At 38.5% G+C, this 27,010-nt stretch overlaps 3 long non-coding RNA genes across 5 annotated transcripts; all 3 read left to right on the top strand.

Moving 5' to 3' along the window:
- The first annotated feature begins 1,023 nt into the window (after positions 1-1,023).
- Positions 1,024-9,820, top strand: LOC141391897 (uncharacterized). The gene is made up of 4 exons (XR_012409743.1): positions 1,024-1,275; positions 7,222-7,458; positions 7,518-7,612; positions 9,732-9,820. It is a non-coding gene; the product is annotated as an uncharacterized lncRNA (long non-coding RNA).
- Positions 9,821-10,673: 853 nt separating this feature from the next.
- LOC141393430 (uncharacterized) lies at positions 10,674-15,275 on the top strand. Of its 2 annotated transcripts, XR_012410094.1 has the most exons (3): positions 11,036-11,314; positions 13,435-13,477; positions 13,532-14,085. It is a non-coding gene; the product is annotated as an uncharacterized lncRNA (long non-coding RNA). The 2 variants fall into 2 exon arrangements; XR_012410095.1 differs by lacking the exons at positions 13,435-13,477; positions 13,532-14,085 and adding an exon at positions 15,178-15,275 and having other exon boundaries at positions 10,674-11,314.
- A 1,217-nt stretch (positions 15,276-16,492) lies between these two features.
- LOC141391896 (uncharacterized) lies at positions 16,493-25,322 on the top strand. 2 transcript variants are annotated; one of them, XR_012409741.1, is made up of 4 exons: positions 16,493-16,761; positions 22,707-22,943; positions 23,006-23,100; positions 25,225-25,322. It is a non-coding gene; the product is annotated as an uncharacterized lncRNA (long non-coding RNA). The 2 variants fall into 2 exon arrangements; XR_012409742.1 differs by lacking the exon at positions 16,493-16,761 and adding an exon at positions 22,137-22,158.
- The last annotated feature ends 1,688 nt before the right edge of the window (positions 25,323-27,010 follow it).

Below are 27,010 nucleotides of genomic sequence, written 5' to 3'. Positions count from 1 at the left end.
TAGCAGGAATCCCTACCGGACTAATACCTTGGTCGTTTGCTTAGGATAGACCCCTAACAATTAAAAAAAATATATATTTAAATAAAGAACTAAAAAAAACTTATTACTAAAAACTAGCTACAACACACAGACAAACACAAAATTCAATTTCTGGACAGCTCCTTAGCTTATGCTACAACTTAGCTTGATGTTTGCTCTGTTTCCACACGAGTTCCACAGAGTTGGATGTCAAGTGGGAATTGGATGGCGATTTGAGTCTTCACTAACGAAGTCCCACAAAAATTCCACAACTACTGTACAGGCTGATCCGGTGTCGGTGGCTAAATGGCAAATGCGCCTTACGTAAATATTACGACACGTCGCCGACCACTTTTGCAAAACACCACGTACGATTTTCAAAATAGCCAAGTTAATTGGAAATCAAAGAGCAATTCGACTGCTATTGTACCAAACTTCAGCAAAAATAATTTTTGAATTTCATCAGTTTTTTATTAAAACTTATTTATCGGCAATTATCGTTCAAGGAGACAAAGCAATTGACTTAATTTTTATCACTTATATCCTTTCTTTTATAATCCGAAAAAAAAACTTCGGTTATAAATTTTCAAATTATAAAGTCTGAACTTTGAGCTTTATTTTACTTAAAAGAAATACACTGTATGTGAGACACTCTTCATCGCTGAAACACTTTTAATCATTCTCATACCATTAACATCAGAAATAAACGTCATGGCTCTCATAATATGTTCATCCACCAATCATTTCATTAGCCTGCAGTTGTTCTCCGGTACCTTTAAACTTGTCTCTCTACTACCAACAAAATATCCATGCTTGAACAACGGTCAGGTTCATTGTACGCCTGGCCTTGAAAAACATTCATTTTACGCTCCTTTAACGAGCGTAAAACTCTCTTACGGTGCACTCTTAAATACAACCCTGAACATACGATTACACTTTTCCAGCCCTGCCTTGTCAACCAAACGAGTTCCACAAAACAGCTGATCTCATACCTCCACTTGGCACTGGAGGTATCAACACGTTTTGTATTTTCTCCCGAAAACAAAAAAAAGAACAAACAATTCAACAAAATCTAAAGAAATACAAGCTTTTCCTATGGAGAAAACTAAAAAATAAACTATAATTGGTACGGGCAATGAATAAAACCGGCCACTCACTCAAAAGCCGGGCCATGTACATAAATAGCCTGTCCACCAAAAAGGTTGACCATCAAGCCAACGGAAAGGCCAACTACCCCGAATAAAGCTTGGATTGGAGGTAAAATCAAGTGGGACAGCCCATAACAATTTCTTGTCCAATAATATGTCCTACCGTGAATCCCCCCCACAAAACTCTACCTATCAAATGAACTTGTCATATGATATCGTGGGGCTATCATACATACTTTGTATGCTGCCAAACATATTGGCCGGTAACAATGCCAACGAATGTTCATCCTAGAAACTGAAATTAAAGTCCTGAGTGACAGATGCATGCCAAATGTATCTGGTTTTTGCGCAAGAAATTCCATCGCGTCTGTAAAAGACCCACATTCCATGCACCCGACCACCAAATCTGATTATCTTTTCCGTTGTGATGTCATCCGGTCCACACCACGACGTAGGTGTGTATTACAAAATATCTCTAGTTAATAGGTGATATCATATCGAAACGTTGGCTACAGACCAACATTAATCTGTCGACGAGCTAAGTCGACCTGGCCGTCCGTCCGTCAATCCAAAACTTGTAATCACGCCACCGGTCGCTATTGCCATAGTATTATCACGAAGTTCCTGGTGAAGATGTGGTTCCCCTAGTGGATGAAACATATTGAATTCGGTGATAGCCGGACACTAGGTCGTAATGGGCCGGTTAGTTTTGTTCTTATGTGCTGATTTTATATGTTGTCATAAAATGTACCACCTACTAATCAAGACGACTAGCCGAGCCTTAAATCAGTACCATGTAGGTTGCTGATGGTGGTCAACTCAGAACCAAAGTGCGCAAGAAGCCTACTATCTCCTTGCTGTACTTTCCTTGCTCATCCCCTAGGCTATTATAGGGCTGACTCTCGAAACGTCATTTGCTTTGCAACTGTCTCAGACATCCCATTCCATATCACAATGATACCACATTAATACCCAGTACGTCATCCCAAATCATTGCTGTTGCGCATTTGCAACGCAGAATAGGCTTGATATATGCATCAGGAAGACTTTATAACGGTGTACATTCTAATAACTGAGACGCAGCCTATAATTGCACTCCATTAACAGCAATGAAACATTAACCAGTAGGCTTTAATCCTTGTGCAACCTTATACTTATTAACCATAGCCCTTCATCTTTAATTTAATACGGATTGTGGCAAAATTACTGGCCCAGTTCCTAACGCCTTCTAGCATCTATAGTTTGGTAGTGACTCATGTGCCTTTATGTAATGTTTTCATTTCCCTTAGTTTGATCGAACTAGAGGTTGGAGCCTAAACGTTGTTCCACGTCAGGTTGATTCCTAGGCGAAGTGACGACAGGTTGCACATATTTGAACCCGCCCCGAATATAACCAACACATACTTGTCCATAAAGGTGAGGGTTATTAAACTCTACCACCACTCCTTAACTGGCCACTTGTAGGCCGAAACGTTTAATTTCCCATTGTGGCGACTTGGTAACGGAACTACACAGGTGACTATGCCTACGTAATTCCGATTCCGACACCGTCCTATCTAGCGATGGGTCGCATCCCTCAACAAAACTCTGGCGTTTCAAGGGTCACCGCTGAAACACCAGTGTGAGGGATAGATTTGTTGGTTCGTCAAATTGTTAATATCAATAAAATACCTGTTCTGTTTATACTCAATTCCTAAATCTTACACCTTGTACTGTTCCAAACCGTATTTTTTTATATTTTAACACTAATCTATGACGGATTTTCCTCGATATAGGATTGACTAATAAAATTAGATCCATTATTTTTTTTTTTTATTTTTTTTTTTTTTTTTTTTTAGACCTTCCTCGTCTCTAGACCAGGAACATATAAAAAACGATAGCCCGATAGGGCAACAGCGGATTTCGCAAACAATTTCATTAACGTATCTTCAACTGGAAGTAACACTATTATTTAATAACAATTTTCTTTATTTTTCTTCTATCGTCATAAAGTCCCGACGTCTTCACTGTACTCTACACCGGTAGATTTACAAATCTATTAACTAATATCACAGTTAATTAATTCACTAAACTAAATCTAATCCTTTATAAGGATATTCATATTATCAATGATTACGGTATTTGCAAGAACGTCCAAGGTCATCATGAGAATAATATGGCTATTTTGAGCTTATTAAAATAATAAGTTCCAAAATAACCTCTATCTTCCCCATCTAGAAATTGAGTAACAACTTTGATCTCTGTCATATACTTGTTTTTAACGCGCCCAACGTAGGCTACACCCACCATTTATTTCTCATTTGAGTGGACATTTGTATCATGTACGATCGAGTTAGCCGGGCAATAAACTAAAGACTTAAGACCGCAACTTGTTCGTATATTACTTTGCTACTTTGAGTAAAGAAAAGATGGTAAATATCACAGATGTTCTTACCCTATATACGTAAACCTATATCACAGATGAGACATATAACATTGGACGCATATTATAAGGCAAATAATTCATATATAAAATAAATCAAGACCGAGACACTACCTTACTCTAATATTGCACCTAGTAAAAAAACATATTGCACTATTGAGTAAGAACTCGGTTACAAGCCTTATTACGCCTCTATTGTTTTATGTCTTTTGAGTGATATACTCCAAGAAGGTCACCTTTCAAGGACTCTAGACGGTACATATTATTGCCAAGAACCTCTGCGACTCTACACTTAGTAAATTTCTTACAGAACTTAGCATTTCGATTATCTTGGAACTTGCTCAGGACGAAATTTCTTTTGTAGACCTCTTGGCCTGGAGTGAAACGTACTACCCTGGCTCGCCTGTTGTATCTGAGGGCACTTCTCTCATAAGCACTATGCAAATTTTTCTTAATCAAGTCTCTAATAATACTGATTCTATCGTTTTTATCTAGTAGCATCAGCTCCCCATCGCTCAATGCCTTTAGTTTCCTAGCCAGCTTGTAGTCCTTTCCACATGTGAACATATTATGTCCAAATAGGGCAAAAAATGGTGTCACCCCAATAGCTGAATGGACTGAAGTCCTCAATGCCATTTCAATTTTGGACAAATTTATATCCCAGTTCGTATGGTCATTGTCCAAATAGGACCTGATGGCATTAAGGACACTCTGATTCACCCTTTCGGCAGCGTTTGATTGGGGCGAGTAAAAAGCTGTCTTTAAGTGGTCTATCTTATAGGCATTCATCATCTTCTGAAAATCTTTGGACACAAACTGCTTGCCGTTGTCCGTATGTATAGTTTCGGGGACCCCAAACTGCTGGAAAACCTGTTCTACTAAAAACTTAATGACATTGTTGCTGGTTGCTTCCTTCATAGGCTTCAAAAATACGAATTTGGTAAAATGATCTACCACAACTAACACGTAGGCATTACCTTTACCCGAGCGTGGATATTTACCCAAAAAATCTACGTAAAGTTTTTGAAATGGGCGGTCGGTAATAACTTCGTTTCCTATTTCCGGCATAAGGTGCTGATTAGAACTCTTACACTCTTTACAGGTGTTACAGTTTCGTATGAAATTACGGACCTGAACTGCCATATTTGGCCAATAATATTTGAGGCGTAAGTGCGCTAAAGTTTTTCTAATACCTCCGTGTGATTTATCCTCAGGTTCGTGAGCCATTTGTATTAGCGTATTAGTTAGGCTCTCTGGAACCCATAACTTCCATTCGAACTCTTCCAATTCCATATCAGTCCGGGACGTAGTGCGTTTAAAAACCATGCCGTTTTCGATTTTAACGTCTGGAAATTTCTCCCTATTCTCTTCGACTGTTTTTATCAATTCCAGATACATTTCCGACTCAAATTCTATAGTTTCAAATCCCACTATATCTTCTGGCATCACAATTTCATCCACGGCCCTTGACAGCATGTCCGCTACAATGTTTTCAGACCCTTTTTTGTGCTCTATCTCGAAGTCAAACATTTGTAGCTGAAGTGCCCACCTCGCTAGTCTGCCATTAAGGTCCCGAAGTGACATCAGCCACTTCAGGCTCGCGTGGTCAGTGATGATCGTGAAGGGCATCAACTCCACGTACGGCCTGAAGCGCTTAACTGCCATTATCGCCGCCAAGCATTCTTTCTCAGTGACGCTATAGTTCATCTGAGCACTATTTAGCTTCTGAGAGAAGAATGCTATAGGCCTTTCGTTTCCCTCACTGTCCTTTTGGAACAACACGGCTCCTATGCCCACATTGGACGCATCACACTGGATGTAAAAACGTTTTTTGAAGTCCGGGTGTACTAGCACAGGGGCATGGGTAAGAGCATGTTTGATTTTGTTGAATGCTTCTTGAGCCTCGTTATTTATCACAAACTTCCTGTCCTTTTTAATGAGATTTGTAAGTGGTGCCGTCAATTCGGAGAAGTTTTTGATGAATCGCCGGTACCAACCGGCAACTCCTATGAAACTTCGTACTTCCCTTACGTTCTTAGGCAATGGAATCTTGCGGATGGCTTCAACCTTTGTCGGATCTGGTCTCATTATTCCGCCTCCAACTATGAAACCTAAATAATGGAGTTCTTTGTGGCAAAACTTTGACTTTTTCAAGCCTATAGTTAGATTAGCCTGCTTAAGGCATTCGGCTACCTTCGCTAAGAGCTTCATATGTGACTCGAAATCGGAAGAAATGACCAATAAGTCGTCTAAATAGACAAAGACATTTGTCTTGAGTTCCTCTGGTATTACCCTATCCATGAGCCTACAAAGCCTTTGTGCCGCATTGCACAGCCCGAACGGCATCACTACATACTGGTAAAGAGGCCGTCCAGGTACTGTGAATGCGGTGTAGGGTCTGGATTTCGGGTCTAATTCTATTTGCCAGAATGCGAACTTGAGGTCCACACTACTAATGAAGTAGGTGTCCTCAAGTCGGCTCAAGATACCCTCAATATTCTGGATGGGGTATGCGTCTTTTATGGTCCTCTCATTCAATTTCCTGGCATCCAGGCATAAGCGATTTTTTCCTGGTTTCCTCACTAAAGTGGATCTATTGCTCCATGGGCTAGAACATTCCTCGATTACTCCTAACCTAAGCATATTATCGACTTCGGCATAAATAAGCTCTTGAACGGCTGGGGACACGGGGTAGTACCGCTCCTTCACCGGCTGGGCACCATCCACCAGCTCTATGGTGTGTTTCTCTAAGTTAGTTCTACCTAACCCATGCTCTTCATAAGACTTAAATAACCCTTTCACCTGTTTTAGCTTCTGGCGCATTTCATCCGATAGCTCATGTTCTGAATTTTCGCATATCAGGGCCGGATGTTCTTCCAGTACTTCCTGACTTATCTCATCTATTCCAAATAATCTGGGAGCCAGCTGAAAAGCTTTGAAAAAGTCAACTCCTAAATAAGCCGTTTGGACCAAATCGGGGCACAGATAGAAAACCATCTCTTTCTCCATGTCTTCATATTTTATGAAAACTTTTATTTTCCCAACAACCGAAAAGTGGTTTCCTCCAGCTGTCCCTATAGAGGTACAGAAAGGTTCCACTTTCGTCTGTAACTGGTTCACTACATGGTCACAATCCTTTCCCAATATACTGACCGAAGCTCCCGAATCTAAAAGGCCTTTCAAATTTATACCACCTATCAAGAAATTAACATACGCTCTATTATCTAAGGAATCTAACATTACAGTGGAACAACTTAAAACTGAACGCTTAACTAGATTACACAATTGCTTCTTATTTCTGAACTTATTTCTAACTTTCCTAATTCTATTTAATTTACCATTATTCCTACAAACAATTGTACCTTCATCTATCTTATTGACCATCTCTCCTAATTTTTCTTGAACTTTTCCCATACTATTGGCTTTTTCTTTATTCACTTTATCTTCCTTTTCCTGCCTATACTCAACGTTCTCACCGATCGGAATATCCTCATTTTCTATACCACTACTTTCATTCCCAAAAATCCTGCTCCTAACTCTCTTATAGTTTTCCAGCCTTTCCTCATAACTTAATTTATTGACTGGAATTACCCTCCTAACAACCTGTTCACTAATTTGCCCATCTCTTTTCAGAATCTTCACCTCACTTCCGGAGTCGATAGAACCTGATCCTGAAACATCTGTTACTGTTCGGGAGGTGGGGCAGAGTGTGCCTCTCCCGATTTCGACACACTCTTCCGGCCATTTCCCAGGCACTTCTGGCATGTGGGACAAGTCACTCCTGGACAGCCGCATCGGTAGCAGAATAAGGCCCGTTGTGGAACTGGGCATTCAATAAATGTGTGCCCGGAAGCTTGACAGTTCCAACATGTAAGTACTATTTGCTTCCTTTCATTTTGCCTTTTCTGATGAACTTCTTCTACAACTAGGTCTTCATTTAAGGGATCATCATCATGAGGTTCGAGATAAGCCTCATGCACTGGATATGGACGACGATTTGGCTGTGGAGGTCTAATTGGAGCAAGTGAGTATTTTTCCTTTCTCAAGTAATTCTTCTCCAATTCCTTGCATTCATCCTTTAACTGGTCAATAGTATAAATTTTCATTGAATAAATTATATGTGACAGGTCTGGCCTTAAATTCCTCTTAACTATTCTGATCATTTCTGGTTCGGGCAATGGTGTTCTTAATTTGGCCCTTAGTTTTTTCATCGAGTGAAAATACTCATCAATGGATTCCCCACTCCGTTGTTTCCTCTCTTCCAGATCACGAAGGTATTCATATTCACTTCGGCTGGATCTATATTGCTGGATTAGAGCTTCTTTAAGATCTGTCCAATGATTAATTTGATGGGTTCCAATTAACACCCAAAACCACTCTTTGGCATCTCCCTTAAGAAGAAGTTGAAAGTCCCTAATGACCTCACTCCATGGACAACCATACATACGCTGAAGATGCTCAATTCTAAACACAAAATCTTCTACGTCTAAACCATCAGATTTCCCATCAAAACATAGGTTCCATTTGTCTACTACAATACGGTGCCTATTGGTATAATCGGGATGAACATTTGGTACTGGATGGTAATTTTCCTGAGTAGGTATACCAAAGTCCAACTTCTTCTGAGCTTTATTCTCAGACTTTGACTTGGACTTGGTTGGGGCTCCGCTAACGTTGTCTTTACCCCCCACTAAACCATCTAGTCTAGGGGAACCTAAAGTAGAATTCTCCAACTCTGATTCCGACTGTCTATTTCCAATGTCTAGCCTGTTTAGTTCCCTTATGATCTTCTCAAATCCTACCTGAATACTCTTTTCGATTTTCCTTTCCATCTTTTCTTCCAACTGAGACCTATATTCATTATTAGCATCTTTGATTAAAGCTGTTACCATTGAAGCATACTTCTCTGGACTACTTTTCTGTCGTTGTGATGTTGTGGAAAAAGATGGTGGTGGATGTGAAAAATCAAACATTGGGCTGTTTATGGCTGACCGATTTTCCTCTGCAGAATGTCCTGATGCTGCATTAAAAGGACCGGACAAACTTGGTTTTTGAGCCAAGTTTTTTCCTGCCCCAGACGTGCATGGGGGAGACCGGTCAAGTGGCATTTTGTTGGTATAGAGAAACAACAATACTATTTGACCTAGATTCAAAGGGGTTTTCAAAACCGTCTAGCAAAATGATTGGCGAATGTAGATCGATATAGAATGACCGAGAGCAATTTAATGTGGTGTAATATAAGAAAAATTCGATATGGTTGGATACACAATATAGCCAAATGTATACACACTCTACAACATTAAACATTTAGGAAGGTTTCAAAGGATAAGTTTTCTGAGGATATGTCATTCTGTTGGTGGCTAAGTGTTGGTTATTCATTCCCATTCTATACTACAAAAATACACAAATATCAACGAACATCCAAAACTAAAACTATTTGGGCTTCATTTTACTGTTTCATGGACAGAAATCGAGCAACAGTCTCATTATGTATAAATGGGTCTCGATTTCTCTCACTGGATCACAATTAATAGTAGCTTTTGTAATTAACATGAACAAAACAATTAAAAGGGTACTTTATAAGATTTTGTCTCATGTTATCTCGTCATAATTTTCATATTGACGGTTATTACAAAAACTTCTATTTATCTATTATATTGCCAAAATCACATAGTGATTAAGGCTCTGGATATATTTTATTGGGCGCCATTACTGTTGTGTTACCCCCTTCACACCGTGACCGCCCTGGCTACGCTGGTATGGGTCGTGGTTTCTCAACCCTACGTCACCTGAGGGCACAACAAGTAAACTTAACGGATACATACGTGGACTAGCAACACTAACAACGAGAACCAATAACCAACACTTTATTGGGGACTTCGGAATACCGGACCCCTTCATTACCCTCCCATCCTTACGCTCCTGGGTCACCAGGAACCCCTTTTACAACGCCACCAACCATTATTACATTTTACCTTCTCGACATATCCCCCTTATCCTTCTTCCCCTTCCCTTTGAAAAACTTTAGCACAACATATTCGTTTAACAACTTAACATTTATTACATATTATATAAAAAACATAATTAAAATTATAAAAAAAAACTAATTAATATTTTAAATCTTTTTTCTCTTCTCTTTTCAGCTTCTTTAAAATTATTCCTTAAATACAATAAAAAAAATTTAACCTAAAAAAAAAAACTAATAAATATAATAAAAAAACTAATAAATTAACCTTTGTTACGTTTTACTTAAAAATGGAAAACAAAAAAAAATTAGAAAAAATTATCAAAAGTGAAAATACTACTAGGATCTAGCCTCAGGGTATTATCTTTGGTACAACTATTGTCCTTAAAGATCAGAAACCCCTACCTAGATTGAGCTCTTTCTAGCAGGAATCCCTACCGGACTAATACCTTGGTCGTTTGCTTAGGATAGACCCCTAACAATTAAAAAAAATATATATTTAAATAAAGAACTAAAAAAAACTTATTACTAAAAACTAGCTACAACACACAGACAAACACAAAATTCAATTTCTGGACAGCTCCTTAGCTTATGCTACAACTTAGCTTGATGTTTGCTCTGTTTCCACACGAGTTCCACAGAGTTGGATGTCAAGTGGGAATTGGATGGCGATTTGAGTCTTCACTAACGAAGTCCCACAAAAATTCCACAACTACTGTACAGGCTGATCCGGTGTCGGTGGCTAAATGGCAAATGCGCCTTACGTAAATATTACGACACGTCGCCGACCACTTTTGCAAAACACCACGTACGATTTTCAAAATAGCCAAGTTAATTGGAAATCAAAGAGCACTATAATAAAGAAAACCATTACTACCACTTTTTTGTTAAAACACACACACGCACAAACTTACATTCGACTGCTATTGTACCAAACTTCAGCAAAAAGAATTTTTGAATTTCATCAGTTTTTTATTAAAACTTATTTATCGGCAATTATCGTTCAAGGAGACAAAGGAATTAACTTAATTTTTATCACTTATATCCTTTCTTTTATAATCCGAAAAAAAAACTTCGGTTATAAATTTTCAAATTATAAAGTCTGAACTTTGAGCTTTATTTTACTTAAAAGAAATACACTGTATGTGAGACACTCTTCATCGCTGAAACACTTTTAATCATTCTAATACCATTAACATCAGAAATAAACGTCATGGCTCTCATAATATGTTCATCCACCAATCATTTCATTAGCCTGCAGTTGTTCTCCGGTACCTTTAAACTTGTCTCTCTACTACCAACAAAATATCCATGCTTGAACAACGGTCAGGTTCATTGTACGCCTGGCCTTGAAAAACATTCATTTTACGCTCCTTTAACGAGCGTAAAACTCTCTTACGGTGCACTCTTAAATACAACCCTGAACATACGATTACACTTTTCCAGCCCTGCCTTGTCAACCAAACGAGTTCCACAAAACAGCTGATCTCATACCTCCACTTGGCACTGGAGGTATCAACACGTTTTGTATTTTCTCCCGAAAACAAAAAAAAAAGAACAAACAATTCAACAAAATCTAAAGAAATACAAGCTTTTCCTATGGAGAAAACTAAAAAATAAACTATAATTGGTACGGGCAATGAATAAAACCGGCCACTCACTCAAAAGCCGGGCCATGTACATAAATAGCCTGTCCACCAAAAAGGTTGACCATCAAGCCAACGGAAAGGCCAACTACCCCGAATAAAGCTTGGATTGGAGGTAAAATCAAGTGGGACAGCCCATAACAATTTCTTGTCCAATAATATGTCCTACCGTGAATCCCCCCCACAAAACTCTACCTATCAAATGAACTTGTCATATGATATCGTGGGGCTATCATACATACTTTGTATGCTGCCAAACATATTGGCCGGTAACAATGCCAACGAATGTTCATCCTAGAAACTGAAATTAAAGTCCTGAGTGACAGATGCATGCCAAATGTATCTGGTTTTTGCGCAAGAAATTCCATCGCGTCTGTAAAAGACCCACATTCCATGCACCCGACCACCAAATCTGATTATCTTTTCCGTTGTGATGTCATCCGGTCCACACCACGACGTAGGTGTGTATTACAAAATATCTCTAGTTAATAGGTGATATCATATCGAAACGTTGGCTACAGACCAACATTAATCTGTCGACGAGCTAAGTCGACCTGGCCGTCCGTCCGTCAATCCAAAACTTGTAATCACGCCACCGGTCGCTATTGCCATAGTATTATCACGAAGTTCCTGGTGAAGATGTGGTTCCCCTAGTGGATGAAACATATTGAATTCGGTGATAGCCGGACACTAGGTCGTAATGGGCCGGTTAGTTTTGTTCTTATGTGCTGATTTTATATGTTGTCATAAAATGTACCACCTACTAATCAAGACGACTAGCCGAGCCTTAAATCAGTACCATGTAGGTTGCTGATGGTGGTCAACTCAGAACCAAAGTGCGCAAGAAGCCTACTATCTCCTTGCTGTACTTTCCTTGCTCATCCCCTAGGCTATTATAGGGCTGACTCTCGAAACGTCATTTGCTTTGCAACTGTCTCAGACATCCCATTCCATATCACAATGATACCACATTAATACCCAGTACGTCATCCCAAATCATTGCTGTTGCGCATTTGCAACGCAGAATAGGCTTGATATATGCATCAGGAAGACTTTATAACGGTGTACATTCTAATAACTGAGACGCAGCCTATAATTGCACTCCATTAACAGCAATGAAACATTAACCAGTAGGCTTTAATCCTTGTGCAACCTTATACTTATTAACCATAGCCCTTCATCTTTAATTTAATACGGATTGTGGCAAAATTACTGGCCCAGTTCCTAACGCCTTCTAGCATCTATAGTTTGGTAGTGACTCATGTGCCTTTATGTAATGTTTTCATTTCCCTTAGTTTGATCGAACTAGAGGTTGGAGCCTAAACGTTGTTCCACGTCAGGTTGATTCCTAGGCGAAGTGACGACAGGTTGCACATATTTGAACCCGCCCCGAATATAACCAACACATACTTGTCCATAAAGGTGAGGGTTATTAAACTCTACCACCACTCCTTAACTGGCCACTCGTAGGCCGAAACGTTTAATTTCCCATTGCGGCGACTTGGTAACGGAACTACACAGGTGACTATGCCTACGTAATTCCGATTCCGACACCGTCCTATCTAGCGATGGGTCGCATCCCTCAACAAGTTTGTACAAATTTTTACAAACTTTTGGGTTATCGAACAGACCTAATGTCAAAAGGTTTTACAAAAATAAAGGTCTCGACACATAAGAAGCATGGCATTCTTACTTAAGTCAAATCTGGTAAATGACTAAATACCAAGTTCGACCTAATTCAAATGTGATTCTGGGGCCTAATTATGTGAGTCGATATCGAGTTTTTTCGAACAGAGTTCCCATAGTTGGTATGATAACATTCGGTATCGAGTAAAATTATCGAGTTATCGATCAATTTTCTGCGAGACATTTCTCGTTGCTACATTACCAATCGTAAACAAGCAAAAGGAAAGTAAATGCAAGAAAAGTAATGTGCAAATTGAATCTTGCTTTCGTTTATGCAAAAAACAGATAAATTAGTTAATAAATGTGAAGATTTCTGAACAAAGTAAGTCCCAATTTACATTAGGCGAGTTTACTTGCGGCAATTGTCAGTTTGACGGAGAGAGAGGTGAGGTATATGGTAACCCTTTGCCTCTCAAGACCCTCTCTCATCCACAAACTGACAATTGCCGCAAGTAAACTCGCCTAATGTAAATTGGGACTAAGAATAAAAAATTGTGTTGAGAAATAATAGCAAAACTGAAACAAAAATAATTTTCGTATTCAATTTAGGAAAATTTGTGTTTGCAGTCGTTTAAGGAAATAAGAGGAACATGTAAGTATTTCTGCGAAAAACAATGAAAACAAAATTGAAGTTGTTATTTTTTAGGACTACAAAAGTAAACAGAATAAATTTTAAACAAAAAGCGATTATGGCAGAATTCATGTCCCAACACCCATCTTTGGCCAAAGGAAAATTTAGTTGTCCAGAAGCTCGGGCATATTCAAATCGTTTATGGGAGCAACTTGCATCTAAATTAAATGCCGCGGGGCCCCCAATTAAGAATACAATATTGTTTAACATGTTTAACAATTTTTGATGTAACACTCTGACACAGACCTAAAAGGAAATCATTCCCTACAGTATATTGGAAACCGCCACTTCCGCTGCCAACTGCAAAATTGGGGGGACAGATTTTGAACTTTGGCACGAATATTCCAAACAAGAAAGTACATAACGGAAAGCCTCTTTTGTCAGCCTGAATCTTTGTAGAAATCTGCGAAGAATTATAATATACATTTTAAATTGATAAATTTATGATTTATACTTTAAAACACGCAGCTTACGGTAAAGATGAAGGTTCACTGTGTGAACGAATTTGTTTACGAATTAAATTAATGTTGTCATCTTCTTCGTCAGAAGAAGATAACAAGAATAACACAGATGGATCCATTTCATTATTATATGTTCATTTCTTATAAAAATTGCGCCAATGTTTCTAATAATTCTGCCAAAACAACCGTACGTTTATTAAGGTAGATGCATTAGCAATATGTCACAACAATTTAAAAAAGGATTTCCAAACATTAATAATGTTCTTATTTTCTTACCACAACTTTATTCCGAAATTATTATTCAAAGTATTTTTCAAAAAATTTCACAAAAATTTAAATTTTTTCATTCATAATAATGCTTTTTTTCGTTTTTGTTTTAAAATAAATACTTTTTCGGCATCTACCTATAATTATGTTAATTAAAGAAAATATAGGCTTTCACAGTTCGATTACCGGTTTTCACAGTTCGATTACCGGTTACGATCGAAAAAATCGATAACAATGCTTAAACGTTTTCGATCGAGACTTGTAATGCCGTTTCTTTATCGTGTCGAAAACAAATTCACGAGTAATTTCTCGATCGAATCGACTCACATAATTAGGCCCCTGAATTCTTTTTATTAGGTCGAACTTGGTCTTTAGTCTTTTATCAGATATAGGTCTGTCTGGTTACCCTAAAGGTAGAAACACAATGGAATACTCCGCTTTTTCACGCTCAGTTTCATGTAAAAGAATAAAGGCCAAGTACTACCTAATTCAAATGAATTATGTTGTGTTACCCCCTTCACACCGTGACCGCCCTGGCTACTCTGGTATGGGTCGTGGTTTCTCAACCCTATGTCACCTGAGGGCACAACAAGTAAATTCAACGGATACATACAGGGACTAATAACACTGACAATGGGATTAAGCAACCAACACTTGATTCGGGGACTCCGGGATACCGGTCCCCTTCATTACCCTCCCATCCGTACGCTCCTGGGTCACCAGGAACCCCATTTGAAACACCACCAACAATTATAACCTTTTACATTCCCAACATACTCCCCCTTATCCTTCTTCCCCTTTCCTCCAAATAATCTTAGCACAACATATTCAATCAATTACTTAACATTTATTACATATTATAAAAAACACATAATTAAAATTATAAAAAAAAACTAATCAATATTTTAAATCTTTCTTCTCTTCTCTTTTCAGATTTTATAAAATTCTTCTTTAAATAAAACAACAATAAAAAATTTATCTTGGAAACAAAAAAACTAATAAATATAATTAAAAAAAACTAATAAATTAAACTTTTTTAATGTTTTACTTAAAAATGGAAAACAAAAAAAAATTAGAAAAAATTATCAAAAGTGAAAATACTACTAGGATCTAGCCTCAGGGTATTATCTTTGGTACAACTATTGTCCTTAAAGATCAGAAACCCCTACCTAGATTGAGCTCTTTCTAGCAGGAATCCCTACCGGACTAATACCTTGGTCGTTTGCTTAGGATAGACCCCTAACAATTAAAAAAAATATATATTTAAATAAAGAACTAAAAAAAACTTATTACTAAAAACTAGCTACAACACACAGACAAACACAAAATTCAATTTCTGGACAGCTCCTTAGCTTATGCTACAACTTAGCTTGATGTTTGCTCTGTTTCCACACGAGTTCCACAGTTTCAAGTGGGAATTGGATGGCGATTTGAGTCTTCACTAACGAAGTCCCACAAAAATTCCACAACTACTGTACAGGCTGATCCGGTGTCGGTGGCTAAATGGCAAATGCGCCTTACGTAAATATTACGACACGTCGCCGACCACTTTTGCAAAACACCACGTACGATTTTCAAAATAGCCAAGTTAATTGGAAATCAAAGAGCACTATAATAAAGAAAACCATTACTACCACTTTTTTGTTAAAACACACACACGCACAAACTTACATTCGACTGCTATTGTACCAAACTTCAGCAAAAATAATTTTTGAATTTCATCAGTTTTTTATTAAAACTTATTTATCGGCAATTATCGTTCAAGGAGACAAAGCAATTGACTTAATTTTTATCACTTATATCCTTTCTTTTATAATCCGAAAAAAAAAACTTCGGTTATAAATTTTCAAATTATAAAGTCTGAACTTTGAGCTTTATTTTACTTAAAAGAAATACACTGTATGTGAGACACTCTTCATCGCTGAAACACTTTTAATCATTCTAATACCATTAACATCAGAAATAAACGTCATGGCTCTCATAATATGTTCATCCACCAATCATTTCATTAGCCTGCAGTTGTTCTCCGGTACCTTTAAACTTGTCTCTCTACTACCAACAAAATATCCATGCTTGAACAACGGTCAGGTTCATTGTACGCCTGGCCTTGAAAAACATTCATTTTACGCTCCTTTAACGAGCGTAAAACTCTCTTACGGTGCACTCTTAAATACAACCCTGAACATACGATTACACTTTTCCAGCCCTGCCTTGTCAACCAAACGAGTTCCACAAAACAGCTGATCTCATACCTCCACTTGGCACTGGAGGTATCAACACGTTTTGTATTTTCTCCCGAAAACAAAAAAAAGAACAAACAATTCAACAAAATCTAAAGAAATACAAGCTTTTCCTATGGAGAAAACTAAAAAATAAACTATAATTGGTACGGGCAATGAATAAAACCGGCCACTCACTCAAAAGCCGGGCCATGTACATAAATAGCCTGTCCACCAAAAAGGTTGACCATCAAGCCAACGGAAAGGCCAACTACCCCGAATAAAGCTTGGATTGGAGGTAAAATCAAGTGGGACAGCCCATAACAATTTCTTGTCCAATAATATGTCCTACCGTGAATCCCCCCCACAAAACTCTACCTATCAAATGAACTTGTCATATGATATCGTGGGGCTATCATACATACTTTGTATGCTGCCAAACATATTGGCCGGTAACAATGCCAACGAATGTTCATCCTAGAAACTGAAATTAAAGTCCTGAGTGACAGATGCATGCCAAATGTATCTGGTTTTTGCGCAAGAAATTCCATCGCGTCTGTAAAAGACCCACATTCCATGCACCCGACCACCAAATCTGATTATCTTTTCCGTTGTGATGTCATCCGGTCCACACCACGACGTAGGTGTGTATTACAAAATATCTCTAGTTAATAGGTGATATCATATCGAAACGTTGGCTACAGACCAACATTAATCTGTCGACGAGCTAAGTCGACCTGGCCGTCCGTCCGTCAATCCAAAACTTGTAATCACGCCACCGGTCGCTATTGCCATAGTATTATCACGAAGTTCCTGGTGAAGATGTGGTTCCCCTAGTGGATGAAACATATTGAATTCGGTGATAGCCGGACACTAGGTCGTAATGGGCCGGTTAGTTTTGTTCTTATGTGCTGATTTTATATGTTGTCATAAAATGTACCACCTACTAATCAAGACGACTAGCCGAGCCTTAAATCAGTACCATGTAGGTTGCTGATGGTGGTCAACTCAGAACCAAAGTGCGCAAGAAGCCTACTATCTCCTTGCTGTACTTTCCTTGCTCATCCCCTAGGCTATTATAGGGCTGACTCTCGAAACGTCATTTGCTTTGCAACTGTCTCAGACATCCCATTCCATATCACAATGATACCACATTAATACCCAGTACGTCATCCCAAATCATTGCTGTTGCGCATTTGCAACGCAGAATAGGCTTGATATATGCATCAGGAAGACTTTATAACGGTGTACATTCTAATAACTGAGACGCAGCCTATAATTGCACTCCATTAACAGCAATGAAACATTAACCAGTAGGCTTTAATCCTTGTGCAACCTTATACTTATTAACCATAGCCCTTCATCTTTAATTTAATACGGATTGTGGCAAAATTACTGGCCCAGTTCCTAACGCCTTCTAGCATCTATAGTTTGGTAGTGACTCATGTGCCTTTATGTAATGTTTTCATTTCCCTTAGTTTGATCGAACTAGAGGTTGGAGCCTAAACGTTGTTCCACGTCAGGTTGATTCCTAGGCGAAGTGACGACAGGTTGCACATATTTGAACCCGCCCCGAATATAACCAACACATACTTGTCCATAAAGGTGAGGGTTATTAAACTCTACCACCACTCCTTAACTGGCCACTTGTAGGCCGAAACGTTTAATTTCCCATTGTGGCGACTTGGTAACGGAACTACACAGGTGACTATGCCTACGTAATTCCGATTCCGACACCGTCCTATCTAGCGATGGGTCGCATCCCTCAACAAAACTCTGGCGTTTCAAGGGTCACCGCTGAAACACCAGTGTGAGGGATAGATTTGTTGGTTCGTCAAATTGTTAATATCAATAAAATACCTGTTCTGTTTATACTCAATTCCTAAATCTTACACCTTGTACTGTTCCAAACCGTATTTTTTTATATTTTAACACTAATCTATGACGGATTTTCCTCGATATAGGATTGACTAATAAAATTAGATCCATTATTTTTTTTTTTTTATTTTTTTTTTTTTTTTTTTTTAGACCTTCCTCGTCTCTAGACCAGGAACATATAAAAAACGATAGCCCGATAGGGCAACAGCGGATTTCGCAAACAATTTCATTAACGTATCTTCAACTGGAAGTAACACTATTATTTAATAACAATTTTCTTTATTTTTCTTCTATCGTCATAAAGTCCCGACGTCTTCACTGTACTCTACACCGGTAGATTTACAAATCTATTAACTAATATCACAGTTAATTAATTCACTAAACTAAATCTAATCCTTTATAAGGATATTCATATTATCAATGATTACGGTATTTGCAAGAACGTCCAAGGTCATCATGAGAATAATATGGCTATTTTGAGCTTATTAAAATAATAAGTTCCAAAATAACCTCTATCTTCCCCATCTAGAAATTGAGTAACAACTTTGATCTCTGTCATATACTTGTTTTTAACGCGCCCAACGTAGGCTACACCCACCATTTATTTCTCATTTGAGTGGACATTTGTATCATGTACGATCGAGTTAGCCGGGCAATAAACTAAAGACTTAAGACCGCAACTTGTTCGTATATTACTTTGCTACTTTGAGTAAAGAAAAGATGGTAAATATCACAGATGTTCTTACCCTATATACGTAAACCTATATCACAGATGAGACATATAACATTGGACGCATATTATAAGGCAAATAATTCATATATAAAATAAATCAAGACCGAGACACTACCTTACTCTAATATTGCACCTAGTAAAAAAAACATATTGCACTATTGAGTAAGAACTCGGTTACAAGCCTTATTACGCCTCTATTGTTTTATGTCTTTTGAGTGATATACTCCAAGAAGGTCACCTTTCAAGGACTCTAGACGGTACATATTATTGCCAAGAACCTCTGCGACTCTACACTTAGTAAATTTCTTACAGAACTTAGCATTTCGATTATCTTGGAACTTGCTCAGGACGAAATTTCTTTTGTAGACCTCTTGGCCTGGAGTGAAACGTACTACCCTGGCTCGCCTGTTGTATCTGAGGGCACTTCTCTCATAAGCACTATGCAAATTTTTCTTAATCAAGTCTCTAATAATACTGATTCTATCGTTTTTATCTAGTAGCATCAGCTCCCCATCGCTCAATGCCTTTAGTTTCCTAGCCAGCTTGTAGTCCTTTCCACATGTGAACATATTATGTCCAAATAGGGCAAAAAATGGTGTCACCCCAATAGCTGAATGGACTGAAGTCCTCAATGCCATTTCAATTTTGGACAAATTTATATCCCAGTTCGTATGGTCATTGTCCAAATAGGACCTGATGGCATTAAGGACACTCTGATTCACCCTTTCGGCAGCGTTTGATTGGGGCGAGTAAAAAGCTGTCTTTAAGTGGTCTATCTTATAGGCATTCATCATCTTCTGAAAATCTTTGGACACAAACTGCTTGCCGTTGTCCGTATGTATAGTTTCGGGGACCCCAAACTGCTGGAAAACCTGTTCTACTAAAAACTTAATGACATTGTTGCTGGTTGCTTCCTTCATAGGCTTCAAAAATACGAATTTGGTAAAATGATCTACCACAACTAACACGTAGGCATTACCTTTACCCGAGCGTGGATATTTACCCAAAAAATCTACGTAAAGTTTTTGAAATGGGCGGTCGGTAATAACTTCGTTTCCTATTTCCGGCATAAGGTGCTGATTAGAACTCTTACACTCTTTACAGGTGTTACAGTTTCGTATGAAATTACGGACCTGAACTGCCATATTTGGCCAATAATATTTGAGGCGTAAGTGCGCTAAAGTTTTTCTAATACCTCCGTGTGATTTATCCTCAGGTTCGTGAGCCATTTGTATTAGCGTATTAGTTAGGCTCTCTGGAACCCATAACTTCCATTCGAACTCTTTCAATTCCATATCAGTCCGGGACGTAGTGCGTTTAAAAACCATGCCGTTTTCGATTTTAACGTCTGGAAATTTCTCCCTATTCTCTTCGACTGTTTTTATCAATTCCAGATACATTTCCGACTCAAATTCTATAGTTTCAAATCCCACTATATCTTCTGGCATCACAATTTCATCCACGGCCCTTGACAGCATGTCCGCTACAATGTTTTCAGACCCTTTTTTGTGCTCTATCTCGAAGTCAAACATTTGTAGCTGAAGTGCCCACCTCGCTAGTCTGCCATTAAGGTCCCGAAGTGACATCAGCCACTTCAGGCTCGCGTGGTCAGTGATGATCGTGAAGGGCATCAACTCCACGTACGGCCTGAAGCGCTTAACTGCCATTATCGCCGCCAAGCATTCTTTCTCAGTGACGCTATAGTTCATCTGAGCACTATTTAGCTTCTGAGAGAAGAATGCTATAGGCCTTTCGTTTCCCTCACTGTCCTTTTGGAACAACACGGCTCCTATGCCCACATTGGACGCATCACACTGGATGTAAAAACGTTTTTTGAAGTCCGGGTGTACTAGCACAGGGGCATGGGTAAGAGCATGTTTGATTTTGTTGAATGCTTCTTGAGCCTCGTTATTTATCACAAACTTCCTGTCCTTTTTAATGAGATTTGTAAGTGGTGCCGTCAATTCGGAGAAGTTTTTGATGAATCGCCGGTACCAACCGGCAACTCCTATGAAACTTCGTACTTCCCTTACGTTCTTAGGCAATGGAATCTTGCGGATGGCTTCAACCTTTGCCGGATCTGGTCTCATTATTCCGCCTCCAACTATGAAACCTAAATAATGGAGTTCTTTGTGGCAAAACTTTGACTTTTTCAAGCCTATAGTTAGATTAGCCTGCTTCAAGCATTCGGCTACCTTTGCTAAGAGCTTCATATGTGACTCGAAATCGGAAGAAATGACCAATAAGTCGTCTAAATAGACAAAGACGTTGGTCTTGAGTTCCTCTGGAATTACCCTATCCATGAGCCTACAAAGCCTTTGTGCCGCATTGCACAGCCCGAACGGCATCACCACATACTGGTAAAGAGGCCGTCCAGGTACTGTGAATGCGGTGTAGGGTCTGGATTTCGGGTCTAATTCTATTTGCCAGAATGCGAACTTGAGGTCCACACTACTAATGAAATAGGTGTCCTCAAGTCGGCTCAAGATACCCTCAATATTCTGGATGGGGTATGCGTCTTTTATGGTCCTCTCATTCAATTTCCTCGCATCCAGGCATAGACGATTTTTTCCCGGTTTCCTAACTAACGTCGATCTATTGCTCCATGGGCTTGAACACTCCTCGATTACCCCTAACTTAAGCATATTATCGACTTCGGCATAAATAAGCTCTTGAACGGCTGGGGACACGGGGTAGTACCGCTCCTTCACCGGCTGAGCACCGTCCACAAGCTCGATAGTATGTTTTTCTAAACTAGTCCTACCTAACCCATGCTCTTCATAAGACTTAAATAACCTTTTCACCTGTTTTAGTTTCTGGCGCATTTCATCTGATAGCTCATGTTCTGAATTTTCGGTTATCAATGGTGGGAATTCTTCTAGTACCTCCTGACTTATCTCATCTATTCCAAATATCCTAGGAGCCAGCTGAAAGGCTTTGAAAAAGTCAACTCCTAAGTAAGCCGTTTGGACCAAGTCGGGGCACAGGTAGAAAACCATCTCTTTCTCCATGTCTTCATATTTCACCAAAACTTTGATCCTGCCTACGACCGAAAAATGATTTCCTCCGGCTGTCCCTATAGAGGTACAGAAAGGTTCTACCTTCGTCTGTAATTGGTCCACTATATGGTCACAATCCTTTCCCAATATACTGACCGAAGCTCCCGAATCTAAAAGGCCTTTCAAATTTATACCACCTATCAAGAAATTAACATACGCTCTATTATCTAAGGAATCTAACATTACAGTGGAACAACTTAAAACTGAACGCTTAACTAGATTACACAATTGCTTCTTATTTCTGAACTTATTTCTAACTTTCCTAATTCTATTTAATTTACCATTATTCCTACAAACAATTGTACCTTTATCTATCTTATTGACTATCTCTCCTAATTTTTGAACTTTTCCCATACTATTGGCTTTTTCTTTATTCACTTTATCTTCCTTTTCCTGCCTATACTCAACGTTCTCACTGATCGGAATATCTTCATTTTCTATACCGCTACTTTCACTCCCAAAAATCCTGCTCCTAACTCTCTTATAGTTTTCCAGCCTTTCCTCAAAACTTAATTTATCGACTGGTATTACCCTCCTCACAACCTGTTTACTAATTTGCCCATCTCTTTTCAGAATCTTCACCTCACTTCCTGAGCTGATAGTACCTGATCCTGAAACATCTGTCACTGTTCGGGAGGTGGAGCAGAGTGTGCCTCTCCCGATTTCGACACACTCTTTCGGCCATTTCCCAGACACTTCTGGCATGTGGGACAGGTCACTCCTGGACAGCCGCATTGGTAGCAGAATAAGGCCCGTTGTGGAACTGGGCATTCAATAAATGTGTGCCCGGAAGCTTGACAGTTCCAACATGTAAGTACTATTTGCTTCCTTTCATTTTGCCTTTTCTGATGCACTTCTTCTACTACCAATAGGTCTTCATCTATGGGATTATCAGGAGGAGGTTCTAGATAAGCCTCATGGACTGGATACTGACGACGAGTTAGCTGTGGAGGTCTAGCTGGCGGAAGTGAGTATTTTTCCTTTTTTAAGTAGTTTCTCTCCAGTTCTTTGCACTCATCTCTTAACTGGTCAATAGTGTATATTTTCATGGAATAGATTATGTGGGACAGGTCCGGCCTCAAATTCCTCTTAACTATTCGAATCATCTCTGGTTCTGGCAAAGGGGTTCTTAATTTGGCCCTTAGTTTTTTCATTGAGTGAAAATACTCATCTATAGATTCCCCATTTCGCTGTTTCCTTTCTTCCAGATCACGAAGGTATTCGTATTCACTTCGGCTGGATCTATATTGTTGGATTAGGGCTTCCTTAAGATCTGTCCAATGATTAATCTGATGGGTCCCAATCAATACCCAAAACCACTCTTTGGCATCTCCCTTAAGAAGAAGTTGAAAGTCCCTAATGACCTCACTCCATGGACAACCATACATACGCTGAAGATGCTCAATTCTAAATACAAAATCTTCTACATCTAAACCATCTGATTTCCCATCGAAACATAGATTCCATTTGTCTACCACGATACGGTGGCTATTGGTATAATCGGGGAGAAAATTTGGTACAGGATGGGTATTTTCCTGAGTGGGTATACCAAAGTCCAACTTCTTCTGAGCTTTATTCTCAGACTTCGACTTGGATTTGGTTGGGGCTCCGTTAATGTTGTCTTTATCCCCCACTAAACCATCTAGTCTAGGGGAACCTAAACTAGAATTCTCCAAATCTGATTCCGGCTGTCTATTTCCAATTTTTAGCCTGTTCAATTCCCTCATGATCTTTTCAAATCCTACCTGAATAGTCTTTTCGATTTTCTTTTCCATCTTTTCTTCCAACTGAGACCTATATTCATTATTAGCGTCTTTGATTAAAGCTGTTACCATTGAAGCATACTTCTCTGGACTACTTTTCTGTCGTTGTGATGCTGTGGAAAAAGATGGTGGTGGATGTGAAAAATCAAACATTGGGGTGTTTACGGCTGATCTATTTTCCTCTACAGAATGTCCTGATGCTACATTAAAAGGACCGGACAAACTTGGTTTTTGAGCCAAGTTATTTCCTGCACCAGACGTACCTGGGGGAGACCGGTCAAGTGGCATCTTGTTGGTATAGAGAAACAACAATACTATTTGACCTAGATTCAAAGGGGTTTTCAAAACCGTCTAGCAAAATGATTGGCGAATGTAGATCGATATAGAATGACCGAGAGCAATTTAATGTGGTGTAATATAAGAAAAATTCGATATGGTTGGATACACAATATAGCCAAATGTATACACACTCTACAACATTAAACATTTAGGAAGGTTTCAAAGGATAAGTTTTCTGAGGATATGTCATTCTGTTGGTGGCTAAGTGTTGGTTATTCATTCCCATTCTATACTACAAAAATACACAAATATCAACGAACATCCAAAACTAAAACTATTTGGGCTTCATTTTACTGTTTCATGGACAGAAATCGAGCAACAGTCTCATTATGTATAAATGGGTCTCGATTTCTCTCACTGGATCACAATTAATAGTAGCTTTTGTAATTAACATGAACAAAACAATTAAAAGGGTACTTTATAAGATTTTGTCTCATGTTATCTCGTCATAATTTGATCATATTGACGGTTATTACAAAAACTACTAATTTTCTATTATATTACCAAAATCACATAGTGATTATGGCTCTGGATATATTTTAATTGGGCGCCATTACTGTTGTGTTACCCCCTTCACACCGTGACCGCCCTGGCTACTCTGGTATGGGTCGTGGTTTCTCAACCCTATGTCACCTGAGGGCACAACAAGTAAATTCAACGGATACATACAGGGACTAATAACACTGACAATGGGATTAAGCAACCAACACTTGATTCGGGGACTCCGGGATACCGGTCCCCTTCATTACCCTCCCATCCGTACGCTCCTGGGTCACCAGGAACCCCATTTGAAACACCACCAACAATTATAACCTTTTACATTCCCAACATACTCCCCCTTATCCTTCTTCCCCTTTCCTCCAAATAATCTTAGCACAACATATTCAATCAATTACTTAACATTTATTACATATTATAAAAAACACATAATTAAAATTATAAAAAAAAACTAATCAATATTTTAAATCTTTCTTCTCTTCTCTTTTCAGATTTTATAAAATTCTTCTTTAAATAAAACAACAATAAAAAATTTATCTTGGAAACAAAAAAACTAATAAATATAATTAAAAAAAACTAATAAATTAAACTTTTTTAATGTTTTACTTAAAAATGGAAAACAAAAAAAAATTAGAAAAAATTATCAAAAGTGAAAATACTACTAGGATCTAGCCTCAGGGTATTATCTTTGGTACAACTATTGTCCTTAAAGATCAGAAACCCCTACCTAGATTGAGCTCTTTCTAGCAGGAATCCCTACCGGACTAATACCTTGGTCGTTTGCTTAGGATAGACCCCTAACAATTAAAAAAAATATATATTTAAATAAAGAACTAAAAAAAACTTATTACTAAAAACTAGCTACAACACACAGACAAACACAAAATTCAATTTCTGGACAGCTCCTTAGCTTATGCTACAACTTAGCTTGATGTTTGCTCTGTTTCCACACGAGTTCCACAGAGTTGGATGTCAAGTGGGAATTGGATGGCGATTTGAGTCTTCACTAACGAAGTCCCACAAAAATTCCACAACTACTGTACAGGCTGATCCGGTGTCGGTGGCTAAATGGCAAATGCGCCTTACGTAAATATTACGACACGTCGCCGACCACTTTTGCAAAACACCACGTACGATTTTCAAAATAGCCAAGTTAATTGGAAATCAAAGAGCACTATAATAAAGAAAACCATTACTACCACTTTTTTGTTAAAACACACACACGCACAAACTTACATTCGACTGCTATTGTACCAAACTTCAGCAAAAATAATTTTTGAATTTCATCAGTTTTTTATTAAAACTTATTTATCGGCAATTATCGTTCAAGGAGACAAAGCAATTGACTTAATTTTTATCACTTATATCCTTTCTTTTATAATCCGAAAAAAAAAACTTCGGTTATAAATTTTCAAATTATAAAGTCTGAACTTTGAGCTTTATTTTACTTAAAAGAAATACACTGTATGTGAGACACTCTTCATCGCTGAAACACTTTTAATCATTCTAATACCATTAACATCAGAAATAAACGTCATGGCTCTCATAATATGTTCATCCACCAATCATTTCATTAGCCTGCAGTTGTTCTCCGGTACCTTTAAACTTGTCTCTCTACTACCAACAAAATATCCATGCTTGAACAACGGTCAGGTTCATTGTACGCCTGGCCTTGAAAAACATTCATTTTACGCTCCTTTAACGAGCGTAAAACTCTCTTACGGTGCACTCTTAAATACAACCCTGAACATACGATTACACTTTTCCAGCCCTGCCTTGTCAACCAAACGAGTTCCACAAAACAGCTGATCTCATACCTCCACTTGGCACTGGAGGTATCAACACGTTTTGTATTTTCTCCCGAAAACAAAAAAAAGAACAAACAATTCAACAAAATCTAAAGAAATACAAGCTTTTCCTATGGAGAAAACTAAAAAATAAACTATAATTGGTACGGGCAATGAATAAAACCGGCCACTCACTCAAAAGCCGGGCCATGTACATAAATAGCCTGTCCACCAAAAAGGTTGACCATCAAGCCAACGGAAAGGCCAACTACCCCGAATAAAGCTTGGATTGGAGGTAAAATCAAGTGGGACAGCCCATAACAATTTCTTGTCCAATAATATGTCCTACCGTGAATCCCCCCCACAAAACTCTACCTATCAAATGAACTTGTCATATGATATCGTGGGGCTATCATACATACTTTGTATGCTGCCAAACATATTGGCCGGTAACAATGCCAACGAATGTTCATCCTAGAAACTGAAATTA

Source organism: Musca autumnalis, unplaced genomic scaffold (assembly GCF_047663935.1).
Source record: "Musca autumnalis isolate F117 unplaced genomic scaffold, ASM4766393v1 scaffold_2, whole genome shotgun sequence".
Lineage (NCBI taxonomy): Eukaryota > Metazoa > Arthropoda > Insecta > Diptera > Muscidae > Musca > Musca autumnalis.
The sequence above is the reverse complement of the archived record's forward strand: the minus strand, read 5'-3'. Positions and strand labels throughout refer to the sequence as shown.